Source organism: Stenella coeruleoalba (genome assembly GCF_951394435.1).
Source record: "Stenella coeruleoalba genome assembly, chromosome: 2".
Classification (NCBI taxonomy): Eukaryota; Metazoa; Chordata; class Mammalia; order Artiodactyla; family Delphinidae; genus Stenella; species Stenella coeruleoalba.
This window is the reverse complement of record NC_137147.1, coordinates 160551500-160575284: the sequence shown is the minus strand read 5'-3', so window position 1 is coordinate 160575284 and position 23785 is coordinate 160551500. Positions and strand designations below refer to the sequence as shown.

At 36.7% G+C, this 23785-nt stretch overlaps 1 long non-coding RNA gene across 2 annotated transcripts in view; it reads right to left on the bottom strand.

Moving 5' to 3' along the window:
• LOC307182682 overlaps positions 1-23785 on the bottom strand; it is a 193619-nt gene that overhangs the window by 61338 nt on the left and 108496 nt on the right. For both annotated transcript variants that reach the window (XR_013827232.1, XR_013827233.1), the window contains exon 4: positions 22716-22795. This is a non-coding gene — a long non-coding RNA (uncharacterized lncRNA). The remainder of the gene's footprint in view (positions 1-22715; positions 22796-23785) is intronic.

Below are 23785 nucleotides of genomic sequence, written 5' to 3'. Positions count from 1 at the left end.
TGAATAAACAACTTCTCTAATCTCCAACTAATAAATAATCATATAGTATGTTAGTTGCTTTATTATTTGACAATAAAAGACTTTAAAATAAATGAATTTAATTTAATAATTATTCTAGTAAATACCCTGTTACAACTACAGCTGCATTCTTTATTGCAATAATATTGTTCTCTTAGGAAATGGGAATCCATACTAGCTACATTTGTTACAAAGCAGGCCTTTTAATCTTAGTAAATTTAAATTATAGGTTTCAAATATTCATCAGTGATTCATGGTCAGTCCCTAATACAATAATTTGTCATTTGGGGGAAACACACATGTGAACAGAATATGCCATCAATACTGAGTTGGTGAGGAAGTCATTAAGGGGACACGTGATCCTGCATTGACGTTTCAGAATTTCTTAACTATTTGCTCACCCATCAAAGAATATGAAGTGTCTGTTTTAAAGAAAAACATTGTTAGATTTTATAATAATAAATTATAAACTAGGAAGGTTTGCATGGATTTGGGGTTTGTGATATCTCCAGACTTTTCTGTTACAAAGGTCAAGTATGGCCTCTTATGGTAATTAATCATATTTAAGAAAAGTGCAGGGGAAAAAAAGATAGTATAAAATAAAAATAAAAACGATCCGTTTGATAGAATGGTACCATGATACCTAGATGTGTCCTCAGCCAACATTAATGAAGACGCCTGTTTTTTTTTTAAGCCAGACTCTTGCTAATAAAAATTACCAGCTTCTCTGAATCAACAGAAGTGATAACAGAGGTTACTAACACCTTTTTTTCTTTCTTTTAACCTACAACATTCACAGCATGGAGCAGTTGAAAACACTGTGTGATGGTAGCTTATGGTTAGTAATTTTAATGAGAAATCTATTTAAGATTGTTTAAAAAAAGACTTATAAGCAGAGTACCTTCCTATTATTGCTTCTAATTATTTTCTAGTTAAGTACCCAATACCTTCTTATATACTTTTCATTGCCTAATTATTTACCTTATTTTTAATGTATAGAAAAAATTCAAGTATTATTATACTTAAAGCACTGATTTTATTAAAAATGTGTTATTTACAGTGTTGGTGAACATCAAGAAACTTTGATTGTATTTTTTCTTCCTTCATTAGTTTCTTTTCAAATCTTACTCATTTTATTCTTCTCTTAACGCTTCCTCCTATAGTGTGAGATTAGTAGTATATACCCTAGCCTAGAGCACAGTAAATGACAATGAATGGGATGGATCGTTAAATCAAGTTGAGATAAGGAAACATAAAGCAACATTCTTTATAAAATCGGGTTTCATCAAATGTTTGGAGCAAAATTAACTGAAAAGATGCCTCAGCAAGAATGGATGCTTTGAGCATTTAATTATCTCCTGTATGAATGGATGTTGTGAATGGGTGACCATAGTTTAAACTGTAAGTAGGTCAGGATGTCAGAATGCTCCAGAGAAAACTGTGTCCTTAGGTATATCCTTAGAAAAGCAAGAGCTGGCTAAGATTTCCCACTGAATGTTAACATTACTAAGAGAAAGACAAGCAAATGATACCCTACACAGCACTATGCTTGTTTTGGGTATTTTGTAGCTTAGTGGGCAAAGTAGGTGTTGTAAATTCCTAGGATTTCACATCAATACTAGTACTTGGAAAGAGAGAGGAACAGAGGCTTTGATCATACCAGGAAAAGATGAATGTTTCCACATTTTCTGCCTCAGCATGTGGGGTCCTCACTCCATTGTCAGATCCTAAGAAAACACAAAGGCCATCTGTGCAGAGGGGAGGATATTGCTGCTGTCTTTGGATCCTTGGCTTTTTCTCTGATAGAGATTTGGGTTTCACTATAAAAGTTACTTTCCTTATCTCCTTCAGTTTTTGACCTTTCGAGGCCATATAGCAGTGGGTCAGTGGAAAGCAAGCCGGGTCACCAACACCTAAAGCATCCTTTTTGTAGCAGCATTAGAGTATATTTTAGGAGACTCTAAGAAGTTCAAAAGTAGTGCATACAGGACCCAGGAAGAAGCATGTACAAAGTACTTCACTTGACAATCTTCCTCTGCTAAAAGACAAGCCCAGAAACTCTGCAAAAATAAGTGGCAAACCTAACTTTCCCAGTTTCAAAAATTACCAACAGATTGTGCAGATAGTGGGCAAGACTGATGTGACAACCTCATATATTCCGCTGTCTCCCTTTGCTTTTCGCCAGTGGAAAACGGATCAGAGAGTAATACAGAACAAAATTTGGGTAAAATAAAGTATTGCTCACTGCTGCTTAAAATCCCAACATATCTGCCATTAATAAGAATGAGTCATTAAAGAGAGTTCTTGTGTGATGAGTCAGTAAAGGTTAAGAGCTGCTGAATTACTTCCAATTCTGAAACTCCTTTTAAAATGTAACATTTTATTACCTGATGCCAACTGAGTAGTCAGGGAAACAGCATATGTATGTGGGGGAGAGGAGGAAGGATGGAGAATACACATAGTGAGTAATATGTAATAGTTTAGGGTCCTTTTCCCCTTTAGCTGGAGAACAGTAGCAGAGTAACCATCTGCTTCTTTTTAAGTCAAACACTTTTCAAATCTAAAAGCAGCTGTTTATATCAAAGCCACGAGAAGAGGGTAATAATAATCAGAAGGTGGGAGGGCTAGCTCATCAGCAGGAAGTGGGACAAGGTGTTCATTATATTCTTGAATGTATGTGACAGTCTGTGCTTTTCCAGCCTTGTATCACGGGGACAGACAGACTTGGCTTTAAATTCCAGCTCAGATACCAGATAGCTGTCTGACCTTTAGCAAGTTCACTAAACATTCTAAACAGTTTCCTTATCAGTCAGTGGTCGTAATAATAATGTACACCTCACAGCGTTCTTGTAAGATTAAGTGCAGTGAAATGCATAAAGCAATCAGCCCAGTTTCTGACCATAGCAGACAGTCAATGGATGCTGCTAGTATATTAGTAACCTATTTAGTTATCAAAAAATTAATAGTCTATGGTTCAGTAAACATTGGGGGAGCACATATCTGTTCTCTTTAAGGAATACATGTTTAACTGCTTCATCCTAAGGATACATGAGAAGATTAACTATGTTTTGATTACCAAAGTTCATAACAATCAGAAAACTATCTAGAAAAATCTAGATATTTTGTCAGCTCTGGATCTTTGTCCTTGTTTTATCAGTTACTAGCTGCATGGCCTGAGGAAACAGAGGTTTGTCACCTGTACCTTTAACTATCCAGCTAAACTTGCCTTATGTTAGGAGTGCACAAAGAACTCTAGAAATTCAAATTGTTGTTGCTATTATGTAAGCCAACAATAAAGAAATAGTCCTAGTGATGTCTTCTGGGTCTGTTAACCTCTGCTCTGTATAAACGTCTACCAAAAATATTACAGAATACTGGAATATTCTGAATCTAAAATGGTAATAGTTATAATTTCTACAAGTTTCTTTATAATCGATAAAGGAGTCACAAAGACTTTTAAAACAACTCATCCTGAACTGCTTGAGAAGTAATCCTCTTTGAAGAACACCATATACACAACAATATCATTACATATATAAGACTGTATATAATAATTTGTTCTACTGACTAGTTATTGTCTGGCTACACATGTTAGTAGTTACTGACCAGTTACTAATGTTGAGTCATGAGCTATCAATACTAATGTTGATAGACTTTTCACCTTTGGCTACTTTTTTAAAATCAAGTGATCAGTTTTCTTAGCACTCTTTTTTTCTCATCAAAGTCTCATTAAAACTGAGATGCATAGTTAGGTCAAATGTTGGGACAGAGATATAATATTCCTCTTTAGGCTGCATTAATAGGCCTACACAGGTGTCTGACATATGACTTTGGCCTTTTTGGTACCATCTGCAAATCCACCCTGACTAAACTTGTAAATATTAAGGGGAAAAAAAGTATTTTTGTTTCTTGACAGGCTGCACAACCTTCTGGGCCAAAGGATAACAATGTATTCACTATTTCACCATAATAATCAATTCAGTTACTAGAAAATCTCAGGTGTTGAGTAAAATTATTTGTATTTTTGATCTGAGCATAGACCTCTTTAAAAATACTTTTCCTTCAAATATTTACTTAATACCTCCAGGCTAACTCTCCTGTGTTTTTAATGGATGATTTATCATTTCACTCAAAGCAGTTAAATCCAGTTTCATTTGTAAACTTAAATCTCAACCAAAGCAAAATGAATGAATGGTGAATGAATGGTTTTCTGTAGGTAAAACTGAGCAGCCACTTAGAGACAGAACTAATGCAAAAAGTTAGTGAAAGAAGGCAGCTCGTGTGCAAAAAGAATTGGGCACGTGGTTGGGAGGGTTCTCAGCCCCACTAAACAGAGAACACACTGCCATTCTCCAGGATTTAACATAGCAAACACCTTCCTGTCAAGCCTGTTATGAAGGTCTTTGAAAACATTATTCTGACACAACTTCACTTAGATGAATGAATGTAAATCTTAATAAAACACATCAGCAACACTTAATTAAATACTGCAGACCAGTGAAAATGAATGTTGTTATAGATTGCAATACATTATTTTGCTACTGTTCTCATCACACAGGCATTTTCCATTGTCTTTTACATTAGAAAATGTAATTTCTATAATTACTAATTACACTTTAATTTGAGGCAGATGTTTTTAAACGATTTATTTTTCCTCTGGAAAACTCTGTTTTTAAGTAAATAATTACTTGACTTCAGCCCAGGACTTCATATTCAAGTTTAAAGAGCCCCTTTTTTCACCTACTTTCTCCCCCTGCTCTGGAGCTGGCAGGGTGGCAAGTGCTGGGTCATTGCTGTTGGTCAGGGAGGGAAGTTAGCCTTCCACTGACACCAGCACCACACCAGGGAAGAGGAGGCTGGTGGCTGTATGGTGTTTTTACCCCTCATGGGGTTTGGCTGGAGTAGGGCGCAGAGTGTCAGAAAGTCTCTGCTTAGCTGTCCTTTCCTAGCCCTTTGGTTAAGAAAAACAAGCATTTCTTTAGGCTTTTTTTTTTCTCTACACCCATTGGAGACTCCATGTTGAGGGCTTCTCTAGTATCCAGAGAGATAATTTGAATGAAAAAGAAAAGGAAAACTGAAAGAAGTCATTGCCATCCTATTCCTCAAGTCCCAAAGTCCCTAACCAATCTGCCTTCTTTTTCCCAGTTTTCAGAGTTTCTCTGTGCTTGTTTTATGTGTTATGTCCAGGGTTTCTATGTGTATTTCATGGGAAAAATAGGAAGGGATGTGTCTATATCTACTGCACCAGAACAGGAAATCCAAAAATGCATTTATAACAAACATACCAGTAATAAGAAAAGAGCGTATTAAACAACAGGATACTGTTTTACATCTATGGTGTGTTGGAGATGGCATGGAAAATGGTAGCTTACAAATATACCAGTAAATGTGTAAATTGGTTCAGACATTTTGTAAAGCAGTTTAACCACAGATCTGAAAAGCCTTAATGATTTTCATAACTTTGGATTCAAGATTTCCACATCTTAGGATTTGTCCTAAATAGAGAGTCACAAAGATAGGTATATAGTGATATGTGCATTTACAATAACTAATAATAAATGAAAAAATTACATAGAACTATACATATACACATACACACATTCATATAGTCACAAGTGTGTATAATCCTGGTGAAATCTCTGTGGATTGTACCAATGTCAATCTTCTGGTTTTGGTATTATAATATAGTCAATGCAGAATGTTAGCATAGGTGGCACTGGGTGAAGGGTACAGGAGACTTCTATTCTCCACAACTTCCTTTGAATCTATAATTATTTGAGAATAAGAAGATAAGTACAGAAAAAGCCTTTGTCAAAAGATGTATTCTAAATTTTGCTGAAGAACATGACTACTACATGTTTTGTCTGCTCCATCAAGCCTACACCCCACACCTAAATTTTAAGGTGTTCATATACTGTTCACCCACCAATCCTCCTCTTCCCCACAAAGGTCAAATGTAAGAATTTCTCTCCCATCAGGTACTGCCTTCCTAAACTGTCTTCATCATGCCCATTTCAGTACCTGCAGCTTCTATACCTTGATAACTTAGTCAATCAAGCCATATCAAGCTTTCCTTATAAGAAAGGCTATTATATTTAGAATTACACAGTAAACATTTTGCTTTCTCATTATTTAGAATACATTTACTTTATCAACTTCAAAATGAGGACCATTATGGAAAAGTCTTTCTTGTGTACTCCACATAGAATCTACTTGACACAGTGGTTGAACATGTAATACTGCTTGGTAACTGCTTGTGGTTTATAAAAGCTTCTATAAAATCAGTTTGGAAACAGAAGATTAAGAAACACAGAAAACAGTGGTAATTTGAAACCTTTACAAAAATCTTTCTCCAAAAGTTTAAAAAGAATAAGGCTACAATCGAGCAAATAGAGTCTTCTCAACAAATGTTGTGGAACAACTGGACATCCATATGCAAAATAATGAATCTTACATCCTTCACAAAAATGAACTCAAAATGGATCACAGACCTAAATGTAAAATGCAAAAACTATAAAACTCCTAAAAGGTAATACACACACACAAATCCTCAATGACTTTGGGTACCTTTTAGATATAACACCAAAGACACAATCCTTGAAATAATTAATTGATAAGGTGGACTTCATTACAACTAAAAACTTCTGCTCTGTGAAGGACGATGTCAAGAGAATGAGAAGAAAAACTATAGACTGTTATCCAAAATATGCAAAGAACTTTTAAAACTCAACAATATCCTGATTAAAACATGGGCAAAAGATCTGAATAGACACCTCACCAAAGAAGGAATATACATGGCAAATATGTATATGAAAAGATACTCCACATCATTTGTTATCATAGAAATGCAAATTAAAGCAACAATGCGGTACTACTACACACCTATTAGACTGGCCAGAATTCAAAATACTGACAACACACGTGGTCGGGAGCAACAGGGACTCTCATGTGTTGCTGGTAGGAATGCAAAAAGGGCAGCCACTTAGGAAAACAATTTGGTGGTGTCTTACAAAACTAAACATACTCTTACCATACAATCCAGCAGTTGTCCTTCTTGGTATTTACCCAAAAGAGTTGAAAAGTTACGTCCACACAAAAACCTACTCATGGACATTTACAGCAGCTTTATTCAGAATTGCCCAAATTTGGAAATGGTCAAGATGTCCTTCAGCAGGTGAATGAATATATAAACTGTGGTACATCCAGTCAGTGCAGTATTTTTCAGTGCTAAAATGAAGAGCTATCAAGCAGTGAAAAGACATAGAGGAACCTTAAATGCACGTTACTAGGAGAAAGAAGCCAATCTGAAAAAGCTCTATCATGTGATTCTGCTATATGACACTGTGGAAAAGGCAAAACTATAGAAACAGTAAAAAGGTCAGGGGTTGCCAGAGGCTAGGATATGTAGGGAGGAATAAATAGATGGATCAAGACGATTTGGGGGGCAGTGAAACCATTCTGTATGATACTGCAATAGTGGATGCATGTCATTATACATTTGACTAAAACCATAGAATCTGTAACACCAAGAGTGAACCCTAAGGTAAATTATGGACTTTGGATGTTAAAGACGTGTCAGTGCAGGTTCTTAGAGTGTAACAAATGAATCACTCTGGTGGGGATATTAAAAATGGGGGAGGCTATGTATGTGTGGGGGCAGGGGATTTATGGGAACTTTGCTGTGAATGTAAAACTGCTCTAAAAATAAAGATTTCTTAATTTTTTTTAAAAAGGAATAAAACCATAAGTATCCCTCTTTTAAAGTCTTTAGCCATAGGGATTTATTAAAAGCTCTAGTGATTGGATAAAATTAATATAAATTTGCTATGGCAGAATTTTATTTACATTTTCACTGTATCTTATAAAATATCCGTGCACACTACTAGGTGAAATTTTTGTCTATATTTAAACATCGGAGAGGAACTCTTAATAAATGATTACTTATGAAAATCTGATTATTGCAATTAGAGTATTTGCTTGAATCCTATTGCTATCAATTAGGGAAGTAAAAACCCAATGTATGCTTCTAAAATTGTCCACCTAAGCTTTGAAAATACCTATTTTTAAGGTTTTAAAAGTAGAATAAAAGGAAAAACACAATCACTTTATCATTTTTGCTATTTTATAGCTATGAATTAAAGTTTTAAAATGTTATCGCTTGGAACAAAGTCATTTGTTTCCTTGGTGTGAAAGAGCGACTCTGAAATTCAAACTCACAGAGTTTTTACTGAGATAACACAAACTTACCATGAGGTTAATAACCCAAAACCCTGTTCAATCAAGGCGCTTTGTCAGTGAATAAAATCACTCATTTGATATTCTCTTGAATAATATGGAATCAAAATGTAACAGTGAAAATAAAAAACTTAGTCATGAATTTCTTGTGAGATAATCACAAACCAGAAATATTTCAGAAATAGCTCATGAAAGAATTACTCAAAAAATTAAGAGAGAATTCTTAACCAGAGTTTGCACAACTCTACAGACTCAATTATTTAAACGTTGGTTCACCTCCAGGGCAAAATGATTTGAGCTATCAAAGACAGGTAAGCCACACAGATCTGAAAAATATCTGTTCCCAAATTTCAAAGACAAGTACCTGAAGTTTCATGTAATAGTTTGATTTAAACTGACCCACACGTAGAGTGATAATGTGATAAATCATAAGGAACTTTTTTTCTCTTATTTATGATGTATGTCCCTAGGATAGTATGATATTCCTAAGGTCTTTTAACTAAGCGAAGAATAAAACAAATTAACACACACACACAGACATAAATGCAAAAAAGGCTAGGCACCAAATTTTTACTTAAAATATTTTTCAAAATATCAACTCATTAATTTTAAAGTTCTTATAAATAACAAAAAGCAGGAATAATGAGGAAAATTCTGCAAAAGACGAGCAGTGTGTACATGATGCCACCCGTTATAAAAGAATATTATAAACATACAGTTAGAACAATGTGGTTGGTATTGGTGCACAAATGGTCAAACAGTCCACTACAGCACACTGAAAAGTTTGGCAATAAACTCAAGTGCAAGTGGAAATTTAGTATATAACAACAGTGGCATGAAAATTAGTGGAGAAAAGATAAACTGCTTAATAAATTATTGTAAGTCTTATAAGTATTTGGAAAAAAATAAAAGAATCATACTTTATTTCATACCCTAGTATAAACTCAAAATAGATCAGAGAGTGAAATGAGCTTAAATATAGAAAATGAAACTATACAAGCTCTGAAATTAATGTGGGCAATGTCCTTGACAACATGGGGATAGGGAAAACCTTCCGAACTGGGATGAAAACTCCACTGTTAAGCATAATGTTAACTGTAGAGTTTTTGTAGATGTGCGCTATTTTGTTGAGAACTTTCTTTTTTTTGATTATGAATGGTTATTGAAATTGGTGAATGCTTTTGTGATTTTTGTTTGTTTTATTTTTCTATTTTTAGGTTGTTGATATTGTGAATACATTGCCTGATTTTTCAATGTTGAAACAACCCTGCTATTTTTGAAGACAATCACACCTGGTCATGATGAGTTATCCTTTAGAATTATTACATGTACTTTCAGGAGAGGAATTTGTCAGGAATTCTCTTTTTGAAATGTTTTTGTCTGGTTTAGATATCAGTTATGCCGGCTACATAAAATGACTTCGGAAATAGTCCCTTTTCTTCACTTTTCTGGAAGAGACGGTAAAGAATTTTAATATTTCATTTTAAATGATTGGTAGAATTCTACAGTGAAGATTTCTGGGCCTGGAGTTCAACTTATCTATTTCTTTTTTTTTTTTTTTTTTTTTTTTTTTGCGGTACACGGGCCTCTCACTGCTGTGGCCTCTCCTGCTGCGGCGCACAGGCTCCGGACACGCAGGCTCAGAGGCCATGGCTCACGGGCCAAGCCGCTCCGCGGCATGTGGGATCTTCCCAGACCGGGGGACGAACCCGTGCCCCCTGTATCAGGAGGTGGACTCTCAACCACTGCACCACCAGGGAAGCCCCAAGTTATCTATTTCTTAAGAGAGTTTTGGTAGTTGCATTATCCAAGGAAACAGAATTTTTTTTTTAAACATCTTTATTGGAGTATAATTGCTTTACAATGGTGTGTTAGTTTCTGCTTTATAACAAAGTGAATCAGTTATACATATGTTCCCATATCTCTTCCCACTTGCATCTCCCTCCCTCCCACCCTGCCTATCCCACCCCTCTAGGTGGTCACAAAGCACTGAGCTGATCTCCCTGTGCTATGCGGCTGCTTCCCACTAGCTAGCTATTTTATGTTTGGTAGTGTATGTATGTCCATGCCACTCTCTCACTTTGTCCCAGCTTACCCTTCACCCTCTCCATATCCTCAAGTCCATTCTCTAGTAGGTCTGCATCTTTATTCCTGTCTTGCCCCTAGGTTCTTCTGACCTTTTCTTTTCTTTTCTTTTTTTTGATTCCATATATATATATGTTAGCATACGGTATTTGTTTTTCTCTTTCTGACTTACTTCACTCTGTATGACAGTCTCTAAGTCCAACCACATCACTACAATTAACTCAGTTTCCTTCCTTTCTATGGTTGAGCAATATTCCATTGTATATATGTGCCACATCTTCTTTATCCATTCATCTGTTCCTGGACACTTAGGTTGCTTCCATGTCCCAGCTATTGTAAATAGAGCTGCAATGAACATTGTGGTACATGTCTCTTTTTGAATTATGGTTTTCTCAGGGTATATGCCCAGTAGTGGGATTGCTGGGTTATATGGTAGTTCTATTTTTATTTTTTTAAGGAACCTCCATACTGTTCTCCATAGTGGCTGTATCAGTTTACATTCCCACCAACAGTGCAAGAGGGTTCCCTTTTCTCCACACCCTCTCCAGCATTTACTGTTTGTAGATTTTTTGATGATGGCCATTCTGACTGGTGTGAGGTGATACCTCATTGTAGTTTTGATTTGCATTTCTCTAATGATTAATGATGTTGAGCATTCTTTCATGTGTTTCTTGGCAATCTGTATATCTTCTTTGGAGAAATGTCTATTTAGGTTTTGGGCCCATTTTTCAATTGGGTTGTTTGTTTTTTTGATACTGAGCTGCATGACTTGCTTGTATGTTTTGGAGATTAATCCTTTGTCAGTTGCTTCATTTGCAAATATTTTCTCCCATTCTGAGGGTTGTCTTTTGGTCTTGTTCATGGCTTCCTTTGCTGTGCAAAAGATTTTAAGTTTCATTAGGTCCCATTTGTTTATTTTTGTTTTTATTTCCATTTCTCTAGGAGGTGGGTCAAAAAGGATCTTGCTGTGATTTATATCATAGAGTGTTCTGCCTATGTTTTCCTCTAAGAGTTTGATGGTGTCTGGCCTTACATTTAGGTCTTTAATCAATTTGAGTTTATTTTTGTGTATGGTGTTAGGGAGTGTTCTAATTTCATTCTTTCACATGTAGCTGTCCAGTTTTCCCAGCACCACTTATTGAAGAGGCTGTCTTTTCTCCACTGTATATTCTGGCCTCCTTTTTCAAAGATAAGGTGACCATAGAGATAAGGTTTATCTCTCGGCTTTCTACCCTGTTCCATTTATCTATTTCTGGTTTTGTGCCAGTACCATACTGTCTTGATTACTGTAGCTTTGTAGTATAGTCTGAAGTCAGGGAGCCTGAATCCTCCAGCTCCATTTTTCTTTCTCAAGATTGCTTTGGCTATTCGGGGTCTTTTGTGTTTCCATACAAATTGTGAAATTTTTTATTCTAGTTCTGTGAAAAATGCCAGTGGTAGTTTGATAGGGATTTCATTGAATCTGTAGATTGCTTTGGGTAATAGAGTCATTTTCACAATACTGATTCTTTCAATCCAAGAACATGGTATATCTCTCCATCTATTTGTATCATCTTTAATTTCTTTCACCAGTGTCTTATAATTTTCTGCATACAGGTCTTTTGTCTCCTTAGGTAGATTTATTCCTAAATATTTTATTCTTTTTGTTTCAGTGGTAAATGGGAGTGTTTTCTTAATTTCACTTTCATATTTTTCATCATTAGTGTATAGGAATGCGAGAGATTTCTGTGCATTAATTTTGTATCCTGCTACTTTACCAAATTCATTGATTAGCTCTAGTAGTTTCCTGGTAGCATCTTCAGGATTCTCTATGTATAGTATCATGTCATCTGCAAACAGTGACAGCTCTACTTCTTCTTTTCCAATTTGGATTCCTTTTATTTCTTTTTCTTCTCTGACTGCTGTGGCTAAAACTCCCAAAACTATGTTGAATAATAGTGGTGAAAGTGGCAATCTTGTCTTGTTCCTGATCTTAGTGGAAATGGTTACAGTTTTTCACCATTGAGGATGATGTTGGCTGTGGGTTTGTCACATATGGCCCTTATTATATTGAGGAAAGTTCCCTCTATGCCTAGTTTCTGCAGAGTTTTTATCATAAATGGGTGTTGAATTTTGTAGAAAGCTTTCTCTGCATCTATTGAGATGATCATATGGTTTTTCTCCTTCGATTTGTTAATATGGTGTATCACGTTGATTGATTTGCATATACTGAAGAATACTTGTATTTCTGGGATAAATCACACTTGATCATAGTGTATGATCCTTTTAATGTGCTGTTGGATTCTGTTTGCTAGTATTTTACTGAGGATTTTTGTATCTATGTTTATCAGTGATATTGGTCTGTAGTTTTCTTTCTTTGTGACATCTTTGTCTGGTTTTGGTATCAGAGTGATGGTGGCCTCGTACAATGAGTTTGGGAGTTTTCCTCCCTCTGCTATATTTTGGAAGAGTTTGAGATGGATAGGTGTTAGTTCTTCTCTAAATGTTTAATAGAATTCGCCTGTGAAGCCATCTGGACCTGGGCTTTTGTTTCTTGGAAGATTTTTAATCACAGTTTCAATTTCAGTGCTTGTGATTGTTCTGTTCATATTTTCTATTTCTTCCTGATTCAGTCTTGGCAGGTTGTGCATTTCTAAGATTTTCTCCATTTCTTCCAGGTTGTCCATTTTATTGGCATAGAGTTGCTCTTAGTAATCTCTCATGATCCTTGTATTTCTTCAGTGTCAGTTGTTACTTCTCCTTTTTCATTTCTAATTCTATTGATGAGTCGTCTCCTTTTTTTTCCTGATAAGTCTGGCTAATGGTTTATCATTTTTTTTTTTTTATCTTCTCAAAGAACCAGCTTTTATTTTTATTGAACTTTGCTATTGTTTCCTTCATTTCTTTTTCATTTATTTCTGATCTGATCTTTATGATTTCTTTCCTTCTACTAACTTTGGGGATTTTTTGTTCTTCTTTCTCTAATTGCTTTATGTGTAAGGTTAGGTTGTTTATTTGAGATGTTTCTTCTCTCCTAAGGTAGGACTGTATTGCTATAAACTTCCCTATTAGAACCGCTTTTGCTGCATCCCATAGGTTTTGGGTCATTGTGTTTTCATTGTCATTTGTTTGTAGGTATATTTTGATTTCCTCTTTTATATCTTCAGTGATCTCTCGGTTATTAATTAGTGTGTTGTTTACCCTCCAGGTGTTTGTATTTCTTACAAATATTTTCCTGTAATTGATATTTAGTCTCATAGCATGGTCAGAAAAGATACTTGATATGATTTCGATTTTCTTAAATTTACCAAGGCTTTATTTGTGACCCAAGATATGATCTATCCTGGAGAATGTTCCATGAGCACTTGAAAAGAATGTGTATTCTGTTGTTTTTAGATGGAATGTCCTATAAATGTCAATTAAGTCCTTCTTGTTTAACGTATCATTTAAAGCTTCTGTTCCCTTATTTATTTTCATTTTGGATGATCTGTCCATTGGTGAAAGTGGGGTGTTAACATCCCCTACTATGATTTTGTTACTGTCTATTTCCCCTTTTATGGCTGTTAGTATTTGCCTTATGTATTGAGGTGCTCCTATGTTCCATGCAAAAATATTTACAATTGTTGTGTCTTCTTCTTGGATTGATCCCTTTATCATTATGTAGTGTCCTTTTTTTGTCTCTTGTAACAGTCTTTGTTTTACAGTCTATTTTGTCTGATATGAGAATTGCTACTCCAGCTTTCTTTTGATTTCCATTTGCATGGAATATCTTTTTCCATCCCCTCACTTTCAGTCTGTATGCGTCCCTAGGTCTGAAGTGGGTCTCTTGTAGACAGCATATATACGGATCTTGTTTTTGTATCCATTCAGCCAGTCTACGTCTTTTGGTGGGAGCATTTAATCCATTTACATTTAAGGTAATTATCAATATGTATGTTCCTATTAGAATTTTCTTAATTGTTTGGGGTTTATTATTGTAGATCTTTTCCTTCTCTTGTGTTTCCTGCCTAGAGAAGTTCCTTTAGCATTTGTTGTAAAGCTGGTTTGGTGGTGCTGAATTATCTTAGCTTTTGCTTGTCTGTAAAGGTTTTAATTTCTACGCCAAATCTGAATGAGATCCTTGCTGGGTAATCTTGGTTGTAGGTTTTTCTCCTTCATCACTTTAAATATGTCCTGCCACTCCCTTCTGGCTTGCAGAGTTTCTCCTGAAAGATCAGCTGTTAACCTTATGGGGATTCCCTTATGTGTTATTTGTTGTTTTTCCCTTGCTGCTTTTAATATTTTTTCTTTGTATTTAATTTTTGATAGTTTGATTAATATGTGTCTTGGCGTGTTTCCCCTTGGATTTATCCTGTATGGGACTCTTTGTGCTTTCTTGAATTGATTAACTATTTTGTTTCCCATATTAGGGAGGTTTTCAACTATAATCTCTTCAAGTATTTGTTCAGTCCCTTTCTTTTCCCCTTCTTCTTCTGGGACCCCTATAATTCGAATATTCGTGCGTTTAATGTTGTCCCAGAGGTCTCTGAGACTGTCCTCAATTCTTTTCATTCCTTTTTCTTTATTCTGCTCTGCACTAGTTATTTCCACTATTTTATCTTCCAGGTCACTTATCCGTTCTTCTGCCTCAGTTATTCTGCTATTGATCCCTCCTAGAGAATTTTAAATTTCATTTATTGTGTTGTTCATCACTGTTTGTTTGCTATTTAGTTCTTCTGTGTCCTTGTTAAACATTTCTTTTATTTTCTCCATTCTATTTCCAAGATTTTGGATCATCTTTACTATCATTATTCTGAATTCTTTTTCAGGTAGACTGCCTATTTCCTCTTCATTTGTTAGGTCTGGTGGGCTTTTGCCTTGCTCCTTCATCTGCTGTTTCTCTGTCTTCTCATTTTGCTTAACTTACTGTTTTTGGGGTCTCCTTTTCGCAGCCTGCATGTTCATAGTTCCCGTTGATTTTGGTGTCTGTCTCCAGTGGCTAAGGTTGGCTCAGTGGGTTGTGTAGGCTTCCTGGTGGAGGGGACTAATGCCCGTGTTCTGGTGGATGAGGCTGGATCTTGTGTTTCTGGTGGGCAGGTCCATGTCTGTTGGTGTGTTTTGGTGTATGTGTGGCCTTATTATGATCTTAGGTAGCCTCTGTGCTAATGGATGGGGTTGTGTTCCTGTCTTGCTAGTTGTTTGGCATAGGGTGTCCTGCACTGTAGCTTGCTTGTCGTTGAGTGGAGCTGGGTCTTGGCGTTGATATGGGAATCTCTGGGAGATATTCACCATTTGATATTATGTGGAGGAGGGAGGTCTCTTGTGGACCAGTGTCCTGAACTTGGCTCTCCCACCTCAGTGGCACAGCTCTGACACCTGGCTGGAGCACCAAGAGCCTGTCCTCCACACGGCTCAGAGTAAAAGGGAGGAAAAAAAAAAAAAAAAGAAAGAAAGAAGAAGATAAAATAAAATAAAAGTACAATAAAATAAAGTTATTAAAATAAAAATAATTATTAAGAAAAACAAATTAAAAAAAAAAAAAAACAGACAGGGGCTTCCTTGGTGGCGCAATGGTTGAGAGTCTGCCTGCCAATGCAGCGGACATGGGTTCGGGCCCTGGTTAGGGGAGGATCCCACATGCCCCGGAGCGACTGAGCCCGTGAGTCACAACTACTGAGCCTGTGCTCTGGAGCCTGTGCTCTGCAATGGGAGGGGCCGTGACAGTGAGAGGTCTGCACACCGTGATGAAGAGTGGCCCCAGCCCTTCACAACTGGAGAAAGCCCTCTCACAGAAACGAAGACCCAACACAGCCAAAAATTAATTAATTAATTAAAAAAAAAAACAAAAAACGGACAGACAGAACCCTAGGACAAATGGCAAAAGCAAAGCTATACAGACAAAATCACACACAGAAGCATACACATACACACTCACAAAAAGAGAAAAAGGAAAAAATATAGTTGATCCCAAAGTCCACCTCCTCAATTTGGGATGATTCATTGTCATCCCACAGAGGCAGGGTACATCAAGTTGACCGGGGACATTAAATCCACTGCTCCTGAGGCTGCTGGGAGTCATTTCCCTTTCTCTTCTTTGTTCGCAGAGCTCCTGGGGTTCAGCTTTGGATTTGGCCCCGCCTCTGCATGTAGATCACGTGAGGGCATCTGTTCTTCACTCAGACAGGATGGGGTTAAAGGAGCAGCTGATTTGGGGGCTCTGGCTCACTCAGGCCAGGCGGGGGGAGGGCTACGGATGGGGGGCGAGGCTGGGCAGCAGAGGCCAGCGTGATGTTGCACCAGCCTGAGGTGCACCGTGTGTTCTCCCGGGGAAGTTGTCCCTGGATCACGGGACCCTGGCAGTGCAGGCTGCACAGGCTCCCGGGAGGGGAGGTGTGGAGAGTGACTTGTGCTTGCACACAGGCTTCTTGGTGGTGGCAGCAGTGGCCTTGGCATCTCATGCCCAACTCTGGGGTCCGCGCTGATATCCGTGGCTCGTGCCCGTCTCTGGAGCTCCTTTAAGCAGTGCTCTGAATCCCCTCTGCTCGCACACCAGGAAACAAAGAGGCAAGAAAAAGCCTCTTGCCTCTTCAGCAGCTCCAGACCTTTTCCCGGACTCCCTCCCGGCTAGCCGTGGTGCACTAGTCCCTTCAGGCTGTGTTCACACAGCCAACCCGAGTCCTCTCCCTGGGATCCAACCTCTGAAGCCCGAGTCTCAGCTCCCAGACCCTGCCCGCCCCGGCGGGTGAGCAGAGAAGCCTGTTGGGCTGGTGAGTGCTGGTTGGCACCGATCCTCTGTGTGGGAATCTCTCCGCTTTGCCCTCCGCACCCCTGTGGCAGCGCTCTCCTCCGTGGCTCCGAAGCTCCCCACCTCCACCACCTGCAGTCTCCGCCCACGAAGGGGCTTCCTAGTGTGTGGAAACCTTTCCTCCTTCACAGCTCCCTCCCACTGGTACAGGTCCCGTCCCTATTCTTTTGTCTGTTTTTTTGTTTTCTTTTGCCCTACCCAGGTACATGGGGGAGTTTCTTGCCTTTGGGGAGGTCTGAGGTCTTCTGCCAGCGTTCAGTAGGTGTCCTGTAGGAGTTGTTCCATGTGTAGATATATTTCTGATGTATTTGTGGGGAGAAAGGTGATCTCCGCATCGTACTCTTCCGTCATCTTAAACTCCTCCCATAACTTTCTTCTAAGTTCTCTAATTAATTGGCATAAGTTTTTTTTATAATGTTGTCTTATTATCCTTTTAATATCTCTTGAATTGGTAGTAATTTAACACCTGTCATTTCTGATATTGGCATTTTGCATCTTCTTTTGTTCATATTCATGGGCTAGAGGCTTACTGATTTTATTGATCTCTCAAAGAACCAACTTTTTATCGTATTGATTTCTCTATTGTTTTTCTTGTTCTTTTCCATTTATTTCCACAGTGGAGTTTGATATTCCTTTCCTTCTACTTACTTTGGGTTTAATATGCTGTCCTTCCTCCTGTTTTTTAAGGTGGGAGAGGAAGTTATAATTTAAAACATTTTTTCTAATATACATATTTTATCTATAAATTTCTCCCTAAATACCACTTTATCAGCATCCCATAAGTTCTAATATATTGTTTTCATTTTTATTCAGCTCACAACACTTTATAATTTCTCTTCTGATTTCTTCTTTGACCCATGTGTTATTTAGAAGTGTGTTATTGATAGTCCATAGTGTCATTTTCCAGAGATCTATATTTATTTTTGTTTTAATTCTACTCTGGATAGAGAGCATACTGGAGTTTTTTTTTAACTTATTGAGAATTCTTGCATTTTGTGATCCCAAATTTGGTCTATCTTTGTAATGTTCTGTATGGACTTTAAAAAGATTATGTATTTGGAACTGTTTTTTTTGTTTGTTTGTTTGTGGCACGTTCTATAAATGCCAGCTAGTTCAGCTCTTCATAAATGAAAGATATTTTCACTGTTGTCAAATCTTTGCTGTTGCAAATGTGTGTGCTGAAACTCCTTGAAACTGTGTGCACATTTATAAAAGTATCATTACCGTGTTTACCTAGAAGTGAAATACTGGATCTGATTATATGCATAGCTTTAATTTTACTACATATTACCAAACTCTTCTCTCAAGTGGTTTCCCAATTTTCATTTCCACCAAAAAACTCTTTCTCTTGTGCTCTACCCAACAAAAGATATGATCATACTTTAATTTTGTTAACCAAATAGGTATGAAATAGCAATATATTTTTATTTTATACTTTTCTAAAAACTATGATAAGTAAATGTCAGTTACATATTGGTTCTTTGCATTTCTCAGTCATACATTCTCTCCTCACATATTTTCCCTTTTTAAAAATTAGTTGATTTGCTTTTCTGCTCATCAATTTGCAGCTCACCACAAGGTCATGAAGAAATTATCCTGTAGTTTCTTCATGAACCTTTACAATTTTGGCCTTCACATTTAGGTCTATGATCCATCTCTAATTAACTATTTAGTTTAAAGAAAACTCTAAGTAGTAGTAACTTTTTGGTAGTAAAAGTAGGTTGAAAAATTTTTTATATAGATATCCAATTTTCTTTTATGGAAAAGAATTTTATTTATTAAATTATATGGGTACCTTTGGCAAAAACCTAAGTTACTGTATATCTGTGGTTCTATTTATGAGCTATCCATTTCTGTGCTATTAGTCTATATGTCTATCATTATAACAGTATCACTGTTTTGGTTACTGGAGTTTTTAGAGTAGATCTCAACCTTAAAGAGGACTCAGCATGGAAATTTCCATCCCTTTTCATGTTACTTTCTTAACGTTTCTTCATAGCCACAGCTCTCCAATGTCCCCCAGTGTCCTTACAAACATAAGTTTTAGTTGATCTATGTTGTTGATATGGCATGAGCATATATCATAAGTAGAAGTGGAATTTCAGTTGAAGATTTCTTGAACAAGGCACAGAAATGCAAATTAAAAAGAAAAGTTTGGTAAAAATTCAACTACATTAAAACAAGGACTTGTTTCATTAAAAGATCTGATTAAAAAAAGGGAAAAGATAAACTCATCTAATGAGAATCTTTTTCACATGAGCACTAGGAGATATGGAATTGAAAGTCTGTAGTAGCATTTTTTAAATCATAGAAATTGGAATCCATCCAGACATCATTGATGACAGAATAAAAAACTAGTGTTGGCACATCCAGACAGTGGAATAAAATTCAGCATTAAAAATGAACTATACCCAACTAAATCAGCATGGATAACTCTTAAAATATAGTGCTATTTAATATTAGGAGTTCACAGAAGTAGCAGAGCTATATATCATCGTTATTTCATTTTAAAATGTTAAAACCAAGCAAAGCTATACAAAGGGTATGAACAGATATATAGTGTTAACATAAAATATTAAACATCTAATAAAATGTGCAAAGGGCATGAGCAGGGCATGCATGAACAGATATCTGATATTTGTATAAAATATTAAGTCAGTATTAATAGGGAGGAATTTTAATTTTCAACCACATATTATCTTCATTGGTGAAAATAGGAATTACTTATGTCTGTTCAACATACAGACTATGATTAGAGTGGAAGAGATGTAATGGTCATAGTGTACTGGTTGAAGGATAATTTTATAAAGGTTTTCCAGGAATAATCTGGCAATGGTACTCAACCAATTTTCAATAAAATATGCTTTTACCTTTTATTGCAAATTCTACTCTTAAGGTTTTATCTTAAAAAGAATTTGGAGATACAGAAATGGGTTTATGAACAAGAAACTGCACTGTAGTTTTATTTAAAAAGTCAATAAACAGAAGTATGTTCTACATTCGTCAATTTGTTTGGTGAACAGAACATGATAGTATGATAGATTGTGCAAATGTTAAAACAAAATGAAAGTGATAACTATAATAGAATTTGTTGGTTGATATTACTTCACAAAATCCAAATTAAGATTCAGAAGATTTAGAATTCTCTCAAATTAAATTTACTAAACCTTTATTTTATTGTTCATTGCTATCATTTTGTTTTGTAAAGAACTGATACCAACTGAGCATCACTAATTTATTATGATATAGTTATGAATAAAGCTGCTATGAACATTTCTATGTGATTAGTTTCTGAACATATGCTTTACTTCCCATTCTTTAAATGTATGGAAATATAATACCATGGTCATTGGGTACACATTTTTTTTTTTTTTTTTTTGGTATGCGGGCCTCTCACTGTTGTGGCCTCTTCCGTTGCGAGCACAGGCTCCGGACGCGCAGGCTCAGCAGCCATGGCTCACGGGCCCAGCCGCTCCGCGGCATGTGGGATCTTCCCGGACCGGGACATGAACCCATGTCCCCTGCATCGGCAGGCGGACTCTCAACCACTGCGCCACCAGGGAAGCCCCACATATGCTTGACTTATTAAAAACTGCCACGGGTTCATGCCCTGGTCCGGGAAGATCCCACATGCCGTGGAGTGGCTGGGCCTGTGAGCCATGGCCGCTGAACCTGCGCGTCCGGAGCCTGTGCTCCGCGGCGGGAGTGGCCACAGCAGTGAGAGGCCTGCGTACCGCAAAACAAACAAACAAACAAACAAAAAACAACTGCCAAACAATGGGCCATCCACGTGGGAAAGGCTATCCCAATTGTGGTATATTAATACAGTGGAATATCACTTAGCAAAGGAAAAAGAAATGAACAACTACATGGGTAAATTTCAAAAACATTATGTTGAGCAAAAGAATTCAGACACAGAAGAGTATTTACTGCATGATTCCATTTATATGCTGTTCTAAAATGGCTAAAACTAAGCTATGTGGTAGAAATCAGATCAGTGGTTGCCTTGGATGGAAGGGAATTGACTAGGAAAGGCCATGAAGGACATTTTTGTGTTAATGGATACCTTCCACATCCTAAATAGGGCTGAGAGTTTCGCAGGTGTATACACTGGTCAAAACTCATTGAACTGTAGGCTTTAGGGGGAAAAAAAAAGAGAGAGAGAGAGAAGGAAAAATGTATAACTTTCCCGGAACTGATATTAAAATCACAACTCAGGCTTCACTGGTGGCGCAGTGATTAAGAATCTGCCTGCCAGCGCAAGGGACATGGGTTCAAGCCTTGGTCTGGGAAGATCCCACATGCCGCGGAGCAACTAAGCCCATGCACCACAACTACTAAGCCTGCACTCTACAGACCAAGAGCCACAACTACTGAAGCCCATGTGCCTAGAGCCTGTGCTCTGCAACAAGAGAAGCCACCACAATGAGAAGCCCATGTAACGCAATGAAGAGTAGCCTCCCCTCGCCACAACTAGAGAAAGCCCGCATGTAGCAATGAAGACCCAGTGCAGCCAAAAATAAACAAATTAATTTAAAAAAATAAAAATTAAAAATATTAAAATGGTTAATATGGTAAATATAAAGAACAATAAAAAATAAATTAAAAATTTTAAAAAATAAAATCACCCCTTTATGCATATTTTGTTTTTGCACATTGTTAATTTCAAATTAAAATAATAGTATTGTGTAAATATATTTAGATGATGTGATATCTGTTATACATTCTTAAGTGAGAAAGGCATATACATTCTCTTTAAGTTACATCTAGGTAAAAGATAATATTACTAGTGTTATTGCTAGTTTGTGGTATCTTGGGTGATTTTTGTTTCTTCTTGGAATTTTTCTGTATTGTATAAATTGGCTGGAAAAAATATCAATTTTGAAATTGTGGGTGGGTGGTGAATGAATAAACATTTAATTAAATTAAAAGGAATGAGTTGCCAAAATTACTAAATTCAACATAGAACTCTTATAGCATAAAAACCAAGAAGCAATGAGTATGTGTTTATTCTCTTTTTTGTATTTTATAAAAAGTTTGGACAAAGTATTCTAGAGTGGTAAATAATCTCTTCACTCTCCTGCAACAGAATCCAAAATTCCAATCATTAGGAACTCATTCTTCTGGTACACAAATAGATGTGAAAAATGCCTCACCGTGACATAAAGGAACTGTAGGAAGTCAGTCTGCAGTGCTGTTTGCCTGACCTATTCATCTTGACCTTCCCTAGCCATTTTGGGAGTGATTTATCAAATATACAGAACAGATAAAAAATCCCCACTTGCTCATATTTTCCTTAAGCACAAAGGGAAAAAGCAGATTGGTTTTCAGTTTCTAGCCCAAATTTCTAATTACAGTGGCTGCCTTTCTCCCCAAGAAAGCTTGTGAGAGGGGTGTGGGGAAGAATGCCTCCAGTCATAGTAAATGAAGAACCAAGCAGCTCCCGGATAAAATTGCACAACTTCGGTAACATTGTGGGACCTACCTAAGATGTAGGTTAGATTGTCACATCTCATGTTGAAGCTTAAACAAAACCATTACTCTGATTCATAAAGCCATATTTAATTATGAAGTAATCTGTGCTTGGTGAAATAAAAGATAACAGCACTAATACCTTTTCATCTCCTCTAACAATTACAGGAGTTGTTTCCAAGCCGTCTCAGGGAGAGAAGTTCTGGAAATAATCAAAATGACCTGGAATAGAATAAAAGTAGTATGTAGCATGTATCTATCTAAATGAGCAAGAGTTGCGAGTCTATTATTTTTAACGCTTATTGGTGATGAGGAAAATGTATTATGCCTATAGTAGTCTATTTTGAAGTTTACTTACATGCATTGGAATGAGTAAGATGGTATCATTGGCTACAAAATCATTAGCCTCAGGCTTTCATAGGAAGGAAACTATGCTGAGGGAATAGACTATGTAGTCTACAAGCTCAGTAAATGTTTATAGTTCATTGTGGTGTGATCAAGTAAGGTAGCCTCAAAGTGTTAATGCAGCATCTAAAAGTGCCTAGCTCTCTCCTTAGACACTAGAAGTAACTGGCTTAATAAAATTTAAGAGCAGCAGTATCAGAAGCAGAGCTCAGTACCTCAGAGTTCTATGAAAGTAGTGCCATCATCATATTTAGGTTTAAATTGAGAACTCAACAGTATAGATGTATTGTTTTCTTTGGAAGATCTTATAACCTTGCAAGAGAGTGTTTGAAAATTTCAGGAGTAAATGTTGGAAAACATGATCTTGTAGTGATGATGACTGAGAAGAAATGTAAATGTTAAAGAAATGCTGATGGGTGGAATTCAGGGTTTTAGAAACAAATGTGATAATGTATTTCACAGAAATACATTAATGTTTCATTTGATAGAAGGATTCTCCTTCTAAATAGGTTGACCTGATAGCAAATGCTCCACTTTCTCTTTTAAAAATACTCTTTACCCTCCCCTTTTATTTCATTAAAGAGTGGAAGGTAAAGTTTCTCTAACCCCTTTTATTTTTTCCAAGAACAACTATTTGAGCAACATCTAATCACAGATCAACGGAATATAGTCTGAAATCCAAGAGAATGAGGCTTCAAAATGTTTGAAGGATATATCCCAAGTTATGAACTGTGGCTCATCAGAATTCCAAAAGTAAGAGATAATCTTCCTCCATTTCACACTTGAATCTGCCTACCATACTGGGGG